The 16,573-nt window shown below is 40.4% G+C and overlaps 1 long non-coding RNA gene across 3 annotated transcripts in view; it reads right to left on the minus strand.

The window, feature by feature from the left end:
- Positions 1-16,573, minus strand: part of LOC149126224 (uncharacterized) — a 155,679-nt gene that overhangs the window by 63,384 nt on the left and 75,722 nt on the right. The window contains exon 3 of one of the 3 annotated variants that reach the window (XR_016235699.1): positions 11,196-12,489. The exons of 1 other annotated variant lie outside the window; for it this stretch is intronic. This is a non-coding gene — a long non-coding RNA (uncharacterized LOC149126224). Of the gene's footprint in view, positions 1-11,195; positions 12,490-16,573 lie in introns of those variants that run through there. One more of the 3 variants, XR_016235692.1, reaches the window with a different exon arrangement.

The raw sequence follows: 16,573 nt of genomic DNA on the forward strand, positions 1-16,573 counted from the left end.
CAATTCAAAATTCTCCCCTTCTTTATCTGTCAGGGACATACCAAGCAAAGCCGTGGATAAAACTCCACCACCAGCCAATGACGTGATGAGGCAAATTATTGCATGCAAAACTTCAGAGGCTTCTGCATTAAGAGACTTCTCCCACCAGAGGAAAGTGTGAAACCCTCTAGCTACCAGAATAATAAGGAGCTGCAGTTAGGGGTGTCTTATACATGGGTAGATAATTCCTGAGGAACTGTTTCAGTTAACTAGGAAAAAGTCACACAACTTTAAGCTCAGTCAAGATTCATAAATGATAACTCTTTCTTTGGCCCTTTCTGTTGTACCCTTTGTCTGAGTAACTTGAATTTTCTGGGGGCTTCATGAAGGATCCCGTGATAGTGGTGGCCACTCTGTGATGGTGATAGCAAGAAAGAAAGTTGTCTTCTCACAGTTATAAGCCAATTTATGGCCAGTAGAAAGGATGGGAAGACTGAAATGCAGCTTCAGCAACTAACTCAGTCAGTGCTCCTGAAGACACGTGGCCTTCGGTTTCCCTCCTGTCAAATGAAAGCATTAAATAGCCTCTGCCAGTTAGCATCCTGGATTCTGTGCGCGGTGTTTAACTCCCTGAAGGTGAATCACTTTATTGTGGAAGATTATGGTTATATATTTCCTTTAAAATGTTTCTTTTTCAGTCTAACACTGTTAAACTCCACACTTATTTGCTGTTAACACTAGGGGTCAGGCTAAGAATATTGCTACTTTCTTGACTATGAGCCATACTAGATACTTTAGGTACTTTAGATGTTTAGACCTATTCCGGTAAGATTTTTCTAAATTTCCATGATGTAGTTCCACTTCATGAACATGTTTTCAGTAACAAAAATATATTAGAAATTTTTATTAAAACTAAAAAATAAGGTAATAAGTATACTAACAAGTTGAAGAGACATTTTGAATTAAGATACCAATCTACATTTCCTTTTTAGCATATATAACAGCATTATATACATTTTCCTAATCTCACTCATTTGTCTCCTCTGTATCAAATTTCTCCTCTGTGGAGACTTAAATACTATGACAAGGTCATCAATTCATCACAAATTCAAAATACCCTTGAAAATCAAATAAAAACATTAAACATGCACAATTAAAAAGATCACTTTAAGCTCAATACTCAGTGTTTTCACATCTTGTTGTTTTTAACTTACTGAGAGTTCGGTTCACCTTACACATAACCAGTCTCACATCCAAGTAGACACAGAAATAGACTTGATGTTTTATGTGGAATTAGTGAATTCTTTAATGTCATGCTCAGGAGTCCAGAGTAGAGCAGGGCAAGGTAAAGAGCCGGATAGAAAGAAGAGGAAGTCAGAAAACATGAAGCTGATGCTTCTCCGGTTTTTAGGTGGAATTGGTCTCTAAGCAAAATACTCATATAAACAGGTAAAATGCATTCCTTGCATTCCAGATCTAGAACCTCTAGCCTAAGGGAAAAATACAGTTCTGTATAATTCCTCTTGCATGTGTGTGAGTAGCCACTCATTCATTCAATTTATATATATCTAGATGTGAACAACTCCATCTTTTTTATTTTAGCTGGCATAAGATCATGCATGCTATTCTCATTCATATGTGGAAGCTGAAAAAGTTGGCCTCAAAGAAGAGAGTAAAATGGTAGTGATCAGAAGCTGGAGAGCCAGAGATACAGAAGGTATGGTGAATGGGTAGAAAAGTATAGTTAGATGGGAGGAATAATAATTTATGGTGTATCTCAAAACAGCTAGAAGAAGGTTTTCCAATGTTTCCAAAACAAACAAAAAAAAGATGTTTGAAGTGATGGATGTACAAATTACCCTGATGTGATTATTACATTTTCAATGTATCAAAATATCACCTGTACCCCATAAATATGTACAATTACTATGTATCAATTCCTCCAAAAAAGAACTGAGAAAAAGAATCTTTAAAACATTTGAACCCCTAGGGACTGGCATTATGGCACAGCAGATTAAGCTGCTGCCTGTGATACCAGTATCTGATGCAGCTTCCTGCTAATGAAACTGGGGAAGGCAGGAGAAGACAGTTCAAGTCCTTAGACCCCTGTCAACCATGGAGGAATGGAATTCCAGGCTCCTAGCCTAGGCCATTTAGGGAATACACCTGCAGAATGATGATCTCTCTCTCTCCCTCTCTCTCTCTCTCTCTTTCTCTGTGTGTGTGTGTGTGATGATGATCTCTGTGTGTGTGTGTGTGTCTCTCTCTCCCTGTCCTCTCTTTCTACCTCGTAACTAAATAAAGTAAGTCTTTAAAATACATTTGCACCCCCTAAAAGAGGAGGATATTCAGGAAATTATTGCCTTTTCAACAAATCAATGTAATCAATCATCTCCAAATCAAAAAAAGTGTTGACCTAAAGAATCTTTTGGTAAAAAGTCAAGAACCTGTTCAGAAGACAGGGAAGATTTTCCGGATGAAGTGCAAATGTATTGATCTGAAGGCAAACCACTCTCTCTGTCAGTCATTCCAGAGGTGCCATGACCCTGAGTGCCTGCCTCCCAGTCTCCCAAAGCTGATCTGCTACAAGCTGTGGCAGCAAGACCGTTTGGACTTTCGATTTGATCAATTGATCTTTGATGCATTCTATTGTTTCTGCAACCCTTTTATTGTCCATAATTCGTTTTTTCCTCCCAAGCATCTTTTCAGACATAGTCAGGTAGGGGACATTCCCACACTTTCTCTAAAGCTCTGAGAAAATAGGGAAGATTCCTATATAAACATTTTTTAAAAAAGTTTCAAAAATTAAAAAAAAAAAAAGTTTCAATCTCTCTCCCTTAATGACAAAATGAGGTGGTACTGGAACTCTTTTTTTTTTTTTTTTTTTTTTTTTTAAGGAATCAAGAGCGTATTTCTCATATTGATTTTCTCCCTCATTCAGCAATCTTATGTTAGGCAGATGGGGTACTTTTCCTGGAACTGTCATCATCTCAACCCTGAGCGGTTCCTGCGCTCGTGTTTCCCAATCTGCAGGGTAGTTATGTTCCTCTCTTAATTGGAACAGCCTGCTCCATCCTGCCCAAGGGAGAAGAAGCTAGGTGTGTAACCTGGAGCTCACAGGGAGAAGCAGATATCAGCACAAAAGACACATGTTTCTCTATATTGCACACCTGCATATCACAATTAGCTTTGAGTAACTTTGAAAAGTATCAAGTCAGATTTTTGATACAACATCTATCTAGATGGGAAGAAGTACGGGCTGTGTAAATGTCGTGAAATACGCTTTACCCTATAAAATATGCAATTATTAAATCTTAATAAAATGTTTAAACACTTGTTGACATAAAAAATAAATAAGAAAATATATCTATATTTTATCTAATCTACATCTGATTGTAATGTACATTGACTAAAATGAAAGTTATCCAAGGGAAAATAGGCTTAATCAAAAATCAGAAAAAGACACTAGAGACAGGTTAGAAGCTGCCAAGAGGATGAAAGTGAGTTAAAATAAGAAATCAGAAAGACTGACAAAGAAGGGTGTTAAATGTCAGTTTAATCTCCAAATGCCCTATCATATGGAAAGGAAAAGCAAAATAATAAAGTAGAACAAGCATTTCATTGATAAATAAAAGAATTCTTGAAAATAAAAGGAAAACTGTTTCTGTATATGGAAAGCACCTAATAGGTACCTGAGAACTTTTCCTGAAATCACTGTGGAGACATAAATTTGTATGCAATGAGCCACTCACAGAACAATAAAATTTGGCCAGATTGTTAATACCTACTGGGGAGAGTACCATCAGACAACTCAGCCATGATGTCTCTTGCCTTTAACAAAAAAGGAGTCTGGTCCAGGGACTCCCCAATTTACATTTGCCCAAATGAGTAGAGAACCTGTAAATTACTTGTATTCATCAGCATTGGTGAGGTGTTCTTAGAAAAGGATAATCTTTAAAAGGATAGAGCTGTCAAGGTTTTGCCTTAATAATGACCAACTCCAAGATCTGTGTTAATAAATCTATAAGACTTCAATGATTAAAAAAATCTTTAGAATTTTCAGGAAAATTGTTTTGACTTCCAGGCAGAAAGATCAATAACTTGAAAGACAAGAACTGAATTTCTTAAAGGCAATATAAAAAGCAAAGCAACAATAGAGAAGTATGTTCAGGGAAAGAAAGTGAATCAAATATTTCATGATCAGCAAAATATAATTTAAGTATCAAAGTTTTAGACAAAATGGTTTTCAACATGCAAGAACCCAGGTTGTACTCCACTTACAAATTCTCTTTGAAGAATTCATTATAAGGTGAGATTTGGAACCAAGAGTTATCTGACGGAATATTCAGCAAAAGGAATCATGATAAGCATTTAATCTATTGAAGGGCAGAAGTATAATTAAGGTTAAAATGGGGTGGAAGAGTGGTAAAAGAAATGTCAAAAGTTTCGACAAGCTAAAAGTAATGCAAGCAAATAATGGAATAAAGAAGAGCAATAGCAAAAAAACGGAAGAAGCTCATTGATTTTTGGCAACAGGCATGAGTCAAAAGATATTATTAAATATCAACAAGCCAAGGGAGGTCATTTACTTCAGCTGTTAAAACACTGAATAGGGTCCGGCATTGTGGCACGGTGGGTAAAGCCGCCGCTTTCAGTGCCGGCATCCCATATGGGCACTGACTTGAGTCCAGCTCTCTGCTATGGCTTGGGAAAGCAGCAGAAGATGCCCCAAGTCCTTGGGCCCCTGCCCCTGTATGTGAGATCCGAAAGAAGCTCCTGGCTCCTGACTTCAGGTCAGTGCAGCTCCAACCATTGCAGCCATCTGGAGAGTGAATCAGTGGATGGAAGACTCTCTCTCTCTCTCTCTCTCTCTCTCTGTGCCTCTCCTTCTCTCTCTGTGTAACTCTGACTTTCAAATAAATTAATCAACCTTAAAAAAAAAAAAAAAAACACTGAATAAGGGGTCAGTGCTATAGCGTAGTCGGTAAAGCCACTGCCTATGATGCCAGCATTTCATATGAGCTCTGGTTCCAGGCCAGTTGCTCCAGGAGTCCCTGATAATGTGCCTGGGACAGAAGTAAAAGATGGTCCAAGTACTTGGCCCCTCTATACTCATGTGTGAAATCAAGAAGTAACTCCCATTCACTGGCTTTGGTCTGGGCCAGCACTGGCCATTTTGCTCATTTGGGAAGTGAAACAGCAGATGGAAGATCTCTCTGTTTCTGTTTCTCCCCCATCTCTCCGTAACTCTGCCTTTCAAATAAATTTTTAAAAATATTTTTAAAAACATCAGTAAATAGGATTCCTACATCCCACACCAGAGTACCTATGTTCAAATCTCTGCTCCATGACCAATCCCAGCATCCTGCTAATGCACAGCCTAGGAGCAGTAGGTGATGGCACCCACATGAGAGACCTGGATTGAGTTTCCAGCTCCCAGCTTTGGCCTACTATTGTAGGCATTTGGGTAGTGAACCAGCAGATGGAAGCTCTCTCTTCTTTCCATCTTGCTCTCTGTCTCTCTCTCCCTCTCTCTCTCTCTCTCTCTCTCTCTGTATCTCAAATAAATAAAAAAAAAAAAACCATCACTCAAATGGAAACAACAAGAAAGTAGGATTTATGGTTTTGATAGGCAACATAGTCAATGATAAATAAATAAGTTGGACAAAGAAGGATACTGTTAACAATAAAAGCCCAAATTTGGGGCCTGCACTGTGGCGCAGTGGGTTAGAGCCCCAGCCTGCAGCATTGGCATCCCATCAAGTACCGGCTGGTCCACTTCCAATCCAGCTTCCTGCTAATGCTCCTTGGAAAGCAGCAGAAGATAGTTCAAGTCCTTAGATCCCGGCACCCACATGGGAGACCCAGAAGAAGCTCCTGGCTCCGGGCTTCAGAGAGGCTCAGCGCCAACTGTTGTGGCCATTTTGAGAGTGAACCAGTAGATACAAGATCTCTCTCTCTGTGTTTCTACCTCTTTCTGTAACTCTTTCAAATAAATAAAATAAATCTTCTTTTTAAAAAAAAGCCCAAATTTAAATCCTCCGCCTGCAGTGCCAGCACTCCAGGTTCTAGTCCCAGCTGGGGCACCAGATTCTGTCCCGGTTGCTCCTCTTCCAGTCCAGCTCTCTGCTGTGGCCCAGGAAGGCAGTGGAGGATGACCCAAGTGCTTGGGCCCTGCACCTGCATTGGAGTCCAGGAGGAAGCTCCTGGTTCCTGGCTTTGGATTGGTGCAGCGCGCCGGCCGCGGTGGCCATTTGGGGAGCGAACCAACAGAAAAGGAAGACCTTTCTCTCTGTCTCTGTCTAACTCTGCCTGTCAAAAAAAAAAAAAAAGCCCAAATTTACAATGAAGATATAACAATGTAACAGCTATGAATATCTACACATCAAATAACACAAGACTGAATTTATAGAGCAGAAACTAGAGGAAATAAAAGCATTATGGAAGAAATGAGACAAAAATGTAGATGAAAACATGCTAATAACAGAAGTGGACGCAAATGAAATGATTTTGCAAAAGGGTAGAGAGGACCTCAACAACAAAATTGATAAGATATAGCACACTGTATGGGCATGAAATGAACTTCATAGTGGATTGCTAGATAATACACAATCTTACCCAGGATACCTGGAATATCATAAAATTCAATCATAAAACCTTTAGTGGCTTCTTGAACCTAATAAAACATCATAGCTTAATAACATAAAAATATGAGCAACATTTTCTGATTGTAATGCAGTTAAATAAAAAACACTGACACCTCCAAAAGTCCCTTTCACATAACAATTATATATAAAAGAATATCTACTGAACAACTCCTCAAAAATTGTGAAGGAAGATAATGGAAATTAACGTCACAAAATATCTCAAAACACTGATAATAAATATTACATGCAAAAAAGCAATAATAAGAAGAAAACTAATACATTTCAAATATTTAAGCCATTAAATTGTTAAAGTAATAAAAGGAGAAAGATGGAATTAAGCAAAATCAGTTGGTTTCTACTTCCTCTTCCTTACCTTCCTCCTCTTTTTCTTCTTCTTCCCTTCTCTTTTCCCCCAAGTTACTTAATGGAAGCTCTTTAGTGGGACAGAGTAGGCAGACAGCTGCCTGGCAAGGAAGAGGCAGTGATGTGTTCAAGAGAGTAGCTGAAATGAGGAGCAAATCCACCTGGAAGAGACCATTATCTACCTGAAGCTCCATCTAGAAATGATTGAATGGAAGACTGAGACATGGAGCTTTTTTGGTACCAGAAAGTATTGGCAAGACTGACGCCATCTTATCCTAGACACCATCTCGCAAGATAATTTTCAGCCTAGGCGCCATCTCTCAAGATAAGTTTTGGTTTCTCGGAGATAGATTTTGGTTTCCTGGATTCGGACCTGGTTTACCAGAAGTCAGGTGATGTCTAGATGACCCAACCACAAGTATTAACTCCAACCCCTACGTTAACAGAATCTGCTGCTCCCACCTCTTTCTCTCTGCAAGACTATAATAAGACCTGTTATCTAACCTTGGGCTGCTGCTCTCTTGCACATGGAGAGGCAGCCTGTCAGCCCCTGACAATAAAATTTTTCTTTTTACTCAGGTGTTTTGATGTATCCTGTGGTGGCCTTTCATTAGAACCGTGACTCAGATCCAGGTTCTCCCGTTGACCCTGCTCTTACTTCAGGGATGTGAGCTGCTTTGGGACCCCGGAATTTGGCCATCCATAGAACCACCCCCAGACCACCTTCCTCACCACCGAATGCTCCGTGATCTCCTTCCATACATCGACACTTCAAAATTCTGAGGTAAGGCGGAGGGAGCAGAGGACACTACCACTGCTACTTCTCCCCTCTGGGTTGTAGTTCTGCCTTACTTTGCCTTGAAGTCCTGGTACCAAGCACTACAACTCCTAAGGGCCTTACACCCTGGGCACCCGTGGCTGTGGATGACAACCCCAACCTCTGCTGTCTTACTCTTGTGAGATTGACGTGATCTCAGGGATGCCTTCTGTCTGTTGCTATGGGAGTTTCCTCATCCCACGTTCCGTCAGACTTGCCTCCTGGTTGTCTCCTGAGTAATCCCATTCCTCTCCAGTTGGCCCCGGATCTTAAACATCATCACCTCATCTTTCTCTGCAACCAGCCTTGGCCCATGTACAACCTTGACAACCAGTCCAAATGGCCACTGAATGGCAAGCTTGACCAGACCTTATTCAGGATCTCTACCACTTCTGTGAGCATTTGGGGAAGTAGAAGGAGATTCCCTATGTCCAAGCCCTCTCCTATTTGCACCTTCTTTCTCAGGCTAAGGTTCTCTTAGCTTCGAAGGTTCCCACTAAAGATACAGAACCCCCTCCTTCTACTGTTGATCCTGCAGATGAGCCTCCTCCTTACCACCCCCTACACCCACCACAGGCATCAGCACAGCCTCCTCCCATTCTGGGTTTTCAAAACGCATCATTGGCTCCTACTCCCACCCCCACCCCCGGTACAGCATCCTGCCATTTAGGGATCTTAAAATGTGGAATCCGTTCCTACTCTCCCTACTCCCTATTTACCCCCACTTGAAAATCAACCCCAACTTTTGCTCTGTTTGTTCCTCTGAGCTAATATACCATCCCTGCCTTGTCGCTGTCATCTTAGGTCCCCGACTCCCCATCTCCCAATCTTAGCCCCTGTGTAACTTGCTCCCTACCAGCAGCCAGAGAGTCCCCTCCCTGTTCCTCACAGGAGGTGGTGGAAGAGAAGACATAGAGGTCTTTGGTCCTCTCTAACTCAGTGATCTATCACAAATCTAACAAAAACTAGGTTCTTTCACCTTTAACCCCACCTCTTACATCAAAGAATATTAATACCTTACCCAGGCCTATGATCTGACCTTTCAGGATGCTTTTATGATCCTTTGTAACACCCTCCTCCCAGAGGAGCAAAGGTGAGTTTGGGCACAGGTCCAGCTCCGTGCTAATGAGACTCATCAAATAGACCTGGCCCATCCCATAGGTGCAGATGTGGTCCTAGAACAAGACCCCAGTTGGGATTATAACTCTTCTAATGGTGTCACTGCCAGAAATTGTTTTATTACCTGTTTGCTGGCAGGACTCAAAAAGACCACCAGAAAGGTGGTAAATTATGATAAATTGGGAGAGATTATTCAAGACAAAAAGGAAAATCCCTCTGCCTTTTTTTACAGTGCCTTATTCAGACTCTGCTTCAGTATATTCTATACCTAGAATCTCCTGATGGTCGTAGCCTTCTTAAGAACCAGTTCTTTACCCATAGCTGCCCAGACATCAGGGCAAAACTAAAATGCCTTGAAAGAAGCCTATTAACCCCCGAGGTGGAGATTCTAGAGGTGACCTTTGAAGTATATAATGGGAGAGATGAGAGAGCCTGAAAGGCCAAATTTCAAATGCTGGCCAAAGCCTTTCAACAACCAGTGCCTCCAGTAGTCCGTGCTTTAAATGTGGCCAAGTGGGCCACTGGGCCAGAATGTGCCACAACCCTAGGCACCCACCGGGTCCTTGTCCTAATTGTCACTAAAAGGGCCTTTGGGCAGTGGACTGTCCTCTTCTCTGTTAGGTCAATAGGCTATCTACTCCACCCATGCCCTCAGTTGGAATTCTAAGACTGGCAACTGAGGATTGAAGGATCCCAGACTCCTACCACCCAGCTATGACCATCACTCTGCAGGAGCCCAGGCTAACTGTGATAGTAGCAGGCAGGCCAATTTCTTTCCTCCTGACACAGCAACAGCCTTCTCAGTCCTTACCTATTACTGAGAGCCCACCTTTACTATCAACCTCCAGTGTTGGGGTGAAGGGAAACATTATAGGCCTCTATAGACTCCCAGTCTACTCTGCATGATAGAAAAGATGCCCTTCTCTGATTACTTTTTTTCATACCCCAACGTCCTACTCCCCTTCTGGGAAGGGATCTACTCTGTCAGTTTGATACCCAGATAGCCTTTACCCTCTAACTGCCAGTCCCATCCTCCAACTCATCTTTGCCTCCATCCCTGTTACTGATCTCTCAAGATGATCCTGGCCCACTGCCCTGCCTATCTCAGGCCCCCTGTCCACTTTTGACCCACAGGTATGGGACACCAGCCACCCTATGATAGCGGCTCATCATCCTCTTGTACAGATCAAAGTTCGAGACTCCTCCCCTCAACTTCAATATCCCTTACCCTTTCTAGCCTCTGGGGACTACAGCCTTTTATTACTAAACTCTTCCTCCAAGGATTGCTCTGTAGAACCAACTCCCCTGTAACACTCCCATTATGATGGTAAAAAAAAAAAAACTAACTGGTCCTACCACTTAGTACAAGATCTTTGCCTCATCGGCTCCACAGTAGTACCACACACCAAGTAGTACTTAACCCATACATCCTCCTCTCCTCTATCCCTGCCACCACTTCTAACTTTTCAGTCCTAGACCTTAAGGACACATTCAAACACACTTCTTACTCAACTCCCCCTCTCAGCTCCTTTCAGATATTGAAGACTTACAAGGTACCCTCTCAGACTTCACTCCCCTTGTGATCTACACCTTTCCATACCTCCTCTTACTGTCTCACTCCCTCTTCTATGCACCATGATAAAACTCCTAGTATCCTTCTCCCTTCTGCTCCTTTGTGCCTGCCCTAAACCAGCACCTGCCCCTGGACATGCCACACATGGCAATTCCAGATCCATTATACTCCCACTCCTTCTAAACTGCTTAACTCTACCTTCTGTTTTATTACAGGCTGTGTGGGCCCTGTCACTCTGTACTTTGATTTTGCTCAGATTTTCTCCCACAACTGCTTTGACTGGTACACTATATCCCAACTGGAGGTACACCCATTTTATCTCTACCTGACCAAGGACAACAGAGGTCATGTGATGGTATGTACTGGAAAGGTTGTCCATCATGGTCCTGGAAATACTACTATACCGACTATGGTTATGGCCTCCCTGGAAAACAACTCTCCAAAATCATACCACAGGATGAGGATGTATCCTCACGGTGCCCACTCAGGTCCTCATACTCCCAACATGTCCAATCCCTCTTAACCTTTACCATAACTGACTCTTACCTTCAGGACTGGCAAAATGGGATTGAAATATCAATATCAACATCAATATCAATATCTATATCTATATCTATATATATATAAATATACTGACTCCAATATGGGAGACCCACATAGAACTATGAAAATCATCAGAGTTTACAATCAGCTCCTGACAGCCCCATAGACATGGTATTTGATTTAGTAAAGGAATCTTCTAAACACCTATCCCAGCTAATTAATCCTATTAAACCACTTCTAACATGGCTACAGCTCATTAATTTAACACTTACTCTACTTCATCAGCTTGCCTTCTGCCCTCTAACTTGCCTTCTGCCCTCTACAAACAATATTGTTTTGGGTGTGCTCATCTTTGGAAAACTTCCATCACAGGAACTTTACTTGCCAATATCTCTGCTCTGACAAACACTTGTACTCCCTATCCTCAGAGGGTTGTTGGTCACTTTTCTTTACATTCAGGAGGACAAATGCAACGTGCTGGGTTACAAATGTGGCCACAAAACATAATGAACTTCTATAACACAGCATTGCTGTGTTACCAACATGACCATCAATTCCACTACTTCCTTGTCTAGTCTACTTGGGGCCTCATTCCTTTGTAATCATACTCAATATACTTGCATCAGTGAATCTATTCCTAGCCCGTGTGTATTGGAGGTCCTCTCTCCTCAATGTTGTATGATTATTCAGAATTTTTTCTACAGTCAAACCACTCTACTCGTGAGAGATGAGCAGCCTTTCTCCCAGTTTTGATTGGGATCAGTTTCGCAGCCTCCCTCTTCTCAGTAGTGATTTCAGGAGCAATTTTGGGCCTCAATGTTATCTAGACCAAGTGACTCCAAGAACAATTGCAAGAGTTACAAGAGGACATCACTAGGTCCACTGAAACCTCAACCAACACCATCTGTGATCTCCAAAACTAAATCACCTCACTAGCAGGCATGGTACTACAGAACAGATGGGATTTAGACCTTATGACAGCTGAAAAGAGGGGAACTTATATCTTTCTGGGAGAACAGTGTTGTGATTATGTTAACCAATCAGGCCAGATGGAACAAAATGTTAAAACTCTTCAACAAATCACCACATCTATCAAACAGTCATTACTAGGGTTCAAGGACCCCCTCATTTCCTCTCCTCTGTGAAGTCCTCTCATTACTTGCCTGATGCCCCTCCTAGGGCCACTTGCCAGTATACTAACCTTGACTTTCATATTGCCTTGTCTGTTCAAATGCTTAGAGGATGTAATAATGGAACAAACCAAAGTCTTCACCAACCAGGCAGTCAACCAGATGCTGTTACAGGGATATACCCAACTCCCTACCCAGGAGACCTTGACTTGAGACTCTGCCTCATGCCAGCAGGAAGTATCTTCAGAAGATGGACTGTCATGCTTCCACCCCTCCTGGCCTTCTCTGGGGGGCTGGTATAGTCCCATACAACATTTCCTTTACAAAAAAAAAAGAGAGAGAGAAGGGAATATTGGTAAGACTGATGCCATCTTATCCTAGACATCATTTTGCAAGATAATTTTAGGCCTAGCCACCGTCTTGCAAGATAAGTTTCAGTTTCTAGGAGATATGTTTTGGTTTTCTGGAATTGGACCAGGTTTACCAGAAGTCAGGTGATGTCTAGATGATCCAACCACAAGTATTAACTCCACCTGTTACCTTTATGGAATCTGCTGCTCCCACTTCCTTCTCTCTGCAAGGCTCTAATAAGACCTGTCATCTAACCATGGGCTGCTACTCTCTTGTGCATGTAGAGTCAACCTGTTGGCTCCCAACAATAAAGCTTTTCTTTTTACTCTGGTGTTTTGGTGTGTTCTGGGCGGCCTTTCAGAAAGTACAAAAGTGCTCAGTAAGGAAAGGAACACATCAAAAGGGCACAAAATGAGCTTGATATGATATGAACATCACCAAAATTTAGTGATAGCAATGTGATTCAATCCATTTAATGAAACAGTAAGCTGTGATTTTATAATGACATAAAGAGTTGAGCATTTGAATTTTATAGTTTCAAACTAACTTCAAAAAGATAAATTCATGTATATTTTCATTATATAAGCATTTTTCTAAGCACTGAAGATCTAGAGATAGAATAATCTGTAATTTTTAGAAATAAAACTAACCAAAACAAGTACTTGGGCATGGTAGATCATCAAAAGCAAAATTTTAAAAGTTACAAATTAGCAGAAAATACTTGGTAGCGTTTATATTAGATAGAGAAAAAAATTGCTAATACGAGGAACATTTAAAAGTGAGGAAAAGGATGGGGGAGTGGAATTTGGCCTAGCACTTATATATTTATGTTCCATCCTGCACCTGGATTTGATACCCAAACCCAGCTCTTTGAAAATATAGGCTCTGGGAAGCAATGGTGATGGCTCAAGTAATTGGGCTTCTGTCACCCACAAATGGGAACTGAATTGAATCCCCAGTTCCTGGCTTCACTCATCCCAGTCAACTACAGGCATTTGGAGAGCGAACCCACAGCTGGAAAGCCTCTCTTTTTCTTTCTCCCTCTTAAATAAATAAACAATATTTTTAAAAAGTGAGATGAAGGGAATAAAATACCAAGAAAAATTTAACAAAAGGATGTTCAGAGATTTCAAGAAGAAAAAATATAAAATGTCCCTTATATAATATATTCATGTTTACTTATAATAAGTAAAAGAGAATGTGAATAACCTGGATTTATTTCTCAGTTATAAAATTACCAAAATTTTAAAAACTTCACAGTTCATCTTATTGGTCAGATTTGAGGCTGACACATACAGGAACTAGGGAGAAAGAGAGAAAAGAAATTGAATCAATGACAAATCAAATTATAAGTCACAAAACATAACAAATGATATGTGTTGATAAGAAATCTTGCTAAATTGATGCCATAAACAAGAGTGTCAATTTGTTAAGTCAACAACAAGAGTCACTGTGTACTTACTCCTCATGTAGGATCTCTGTCCTTAATGTGCTGTACATTGTGATTTAATGCTATAACTGGTGCTCAAACAGTATTGTTCACTTTGTGTTTCTATGTGGGTGCAAACTGTTGAAATCTTTACTTAATATATGCTAAACTGATCTTCTGTATATAAAGAGAATTGAAAATGAATCTTGATGTGAATGGAAGGGGTGAGGGAAAGAGAAAGGGGAGGGTTGCGGGTGGGAGGGAAGTTATGGGGGGGGGTCATTGTAATCCATAAGCTGTACTTTGGAAATTTATATTCATTAAATAAAAGTTAAAAAAAAGAAATCTTGCTAAATGGAGCACAGTAGCTCTTTGTACCATTCTTGCTATTCTTCTGTAATTTTGAAATTGTATCAAAATCCAATGTTGAAAGAAAATGAGTGTTCTTAAAATTAAGTACCTTTTAGTAAAATCTGTAAAATGAATAAGCATGTAGTAACTTAAAGTTTTTATAAAGATATATAATATCAGAATGCAGTATTTTTCAAATTTTCTTTATTCATTATTTATTTAAAAGGTGGACAGACATATAGACAAATAAAGCTCCCATCTTGAGTTCACTCCCTGAATGTCTCCAAAAGCTGGAGTCGGCCAGACAGAACCCAGGTGCTGGCAACTCAGTATGAGTCCCCCACATAGGTGGCAGGGATGCAGTTCCTTGAGCCACCACACACTGCTTCCCAGAGTGCACATTAGCAGGAAGTTGGAATCAACAGCAGATCCAGGTCTTGAACCCTTGAACCCAGGCACTCTGATTTGGGAACTGAGTGTCCCAATCACTGAGCTAAACAGTCACTCCCAGAATGGAGTTTTTATATGCATATTGGAAAGAAGTCAATTAGATTTGAAATAAAGATGAAAAATAGAATTTCTAATAGTATTTTGGGTCACTTGTTGTCTTTCTCTTTTTCTCCACTCCTCATACTAACACAAATTATTATGTTTGGTTTTCTAATGGAAAAAATTTTCAAGATTATTCATGATTGCTTTTAAGTTGCCCACCAGTGAATTCTCCCTTTATATTACCCTCAGCTTAAGTATTTGCACCTGGAATAGCAGGAAAGCCTGACAGTTCTCTTTCCACAGAACAACTGCCATCAGTGTTCTGCAAGGCCTTTCCTGGAATGAGAGAAGAATACAGTTGTTTCAAGCACTCGCTCTCAGAGCCAAGTGGAAGCAATATCTGAATCTCAGCTCTGGTCCCTGCGCACTGTCTGACTGTTGATGTGTGAATTATTCTCCAGTTCCAATATCTACAAACCAAGGATCATAAGATAAAAGAATCAACTTTTTTGCTTTGCTGTGACAATTTAATGAGATGATATGTTTGCTCTTGTGTTGTATACATACTGGCAGTCAACAAACTGTACATTTAATTTTTATCCATCTCACCTATTAACAAAAATTAAAGCTCATTGTGTGAATGTACCAAAACCCACATACTGATAAAAATACACAGGGTAAATCATTAAAATCACTAAAGAAGGGTTATTCACTTTATTAAATGGATCCACAGAAAGTTCTTAAATGGTAATCTGTTGTAGTATATTTATTTTGTATTAATAAATAATTTCCAAGCAACAGTAATGAGCATATAAACATATGTAAAGGGAACCAAACAATGATGATTTGTATACATTCAGAATATGTGCATTGCATGTACATAACGTCAGCTCGTCTTAATGCTAAAGCAGTTGACCATTTTATGATCTGGGTCAGTGTACATTCATCATTACTGATGTAATTTTGAATTCCCCCTGTTCATCAACCCCATTTCCATCCCTTTCTCTCCTCCTCCTCCTCCTCTGACTGGAGTTCAATCGACTCCCCTTTCATTTCTTCCTTAACATATGAACTTCCTATTCTAGTTAAATATACTTTCACAGATACTTACCTGAGCATATTTGATTCAGTTCACAATATCATATCAGATTTTTTTCTTCTACTTGTGGTCGGTTTCCTTAGAGAGAATTTTCATCATGTAAAATGTGTTATTCTCACTCTGTGTTGTCCCTCTTGTAGTAACCGTGTATGGACGAAGCCCACTCCCTTCTGTGTGATTCATGGACAGGATGCCAATAGGATAACTTAAAGGTTTCCTATTTCAGTGGCATTCTTATATCAACACTGAAAAATGCACATGCTTAATGGTTGCTTGTTTGTTTTTTGGGGGGTAAGTAGTGTGAGAAGTTGAATATCCTTGATTTTATGTTTTATTCTCTTTTTTCCTAGCAAACTCAAAATTTTCCTCTCTTGCAGCTTTTCCTCCCTTCTCCTCCTGGACTCCAAAGGATGCCTCCCCCTTTCTTGTCCTCTCATCCTACAAAAACAAAGCCTCTCAATCATGCCACTGAGTCCCACTCACTGTTACATTCCTTTCCTATGGTCAGGGCTCTGATTTACCAGAAATATTTTTCAATATTTGTATACTTTCAGTGAATTTCCTTTTTCTGGAGGTGATTTCAGATCACTGATAGCCCCTTTATTCTCTTAGTGCCTCTTCAATGAGTTTTCCCACATCCACTACCATTCTCATCTGCCTTCAGAGTTTAAGAAGTTGTT

The sequence above is a fragment of the Oryctolagus cuniculus genome, chromosome 6 (genome assembly GCF_051225735.1).
Source record: "Oryctolagus cuniculus isolate XC-2025 breed Fujian yellow rabbit chromosome 6, ASM5122573v1, whole genome shotgun sequence".
Taxonomy (NCBI): domain Eukaryota; kingdom Metazoa; phylum Chordata; class Mammalia; order Lagomorpha; family Leporidae; genus Oryctolagus; species Oryctolagus cuniculus.